We start from the raw sequence: 1358 nt of genomic DNA, 5'->3' as shown, positions 1-1358 counted from the left end.
ATGGATGGATGGATAGATGGATGGATGGATGGGTGGGTGGATGGGTGGATGGATGGATGCTATCTAGGAGCACTAGGTCTAAGCCAGGCCCCTTTCTACCCTTGTGTGTTAGCCACACACTCTCCCCGGTTCTACACGGTTGGTCTTACTGCTTATTTCCAGGCTGTGAAATGTGAGAATTATGTGACACATGCAGAATCGCCAGGAGCCGGGCAGAGGCCAGAGCCCTCCAGGGCCTACTGAGGCCAACTGTTACCACAGCCTGACAAGAGAAAAATACACTGGAGACCTTCCCAAGAAGCAAAGCCACGCTCCATATCTGATCTGGCCGATTTCTCCCCCCAAGCTCCCCCTGTGGTGTGTGTGTGTGTGTGTGCGTGTGTGTGTGTGTGTGTGTCTGTCTGTCTGTCTGTCTCTGTATATATGTATGTATGTCTCTCTCTGTATGTATCTCTGTGTCTCTGTCTGTGTGTGTCTATCTTCCTGTCTCTGTCTCTATGTCTATCTCTCTGTGTCTCCGTCTCTCTGCCTCTGTCTGTCTGTCTTCTGTCTGCCTGCCTGCCCCCCCATGTGTGTGTGTGTGTGTGCATATGTGTGTGTATGTGTGCATATGTGTGTATGTATATGTGTATGTGTGTATATGTGTATATGTATGTGTGTATATGTGTATGTATGTATATGTATATGTGTGTATGTGCATATGTGTGTATGTGTATATATGTGTGTGTATGTGTATATGTATGTGTGTATATGTGTATGTGTGTATATGTATATGTGTGTATATGTATATGTGTGTATGTGTGTGTGTATTTCCAACATCTCATGGTTCACCATTCCAGCTCCCCTCATATTGCTCTGCTCTGATATGTAGATTCTCTTTATCTGGGAAGAAACAGGAGTTGACTGGTAATGGCAGAGCTCTGCCTTCAAGCTGGCCGAAAGCTTCAGATTTTTCTTTGCCCTCCACCTGTAGAGTCAAGGGGGTTCTGGGGTATTGGAATTTAGGTAGTGGCGTTGTTTCTAGCTGTTCGTTTCAAGGTATTATTATTATTATTATTATTATTATTATTATTATTATTATTATCATTATTATTATTATTATTATTATTATTATTATTATTCCTCTGTGTGTTTGGGTTGGTGTATCTGCATGTTCAATGCCCATGGAGGGCAGAAGAGAGCACTGGATTCCCTGGGGGGGAGTTGTGAGTCATCTGACATGGGTAACGGGAACTGAACATTGGTTCTCTATGAGAGAAGCCCTCTTAAGGGCCAAACCATTTCTCTTAAGCTCTGTGTTGCTGCTGTTATAGTAACACATGTGCCATGCATATTCATGGATGGATGGATGGCCATGT

The sequence above is a fragment of the Mus pahari genome, chromosome 23, assembly GCF_900095145.1.
Source record: "Mus pahari chromosome 23, PAHARI_EIJ_v1.1, whole genome shotgun sequence".
In the NCBI taxonomy this organism is placed as follows: Eukaryota; Metazoa; Chordata; class Mammalia; order Rodentia; family Muridae; genus Mus; species Mus pahari.
This window is presented reverse-complemented; position numbering follows the sequence as displayed.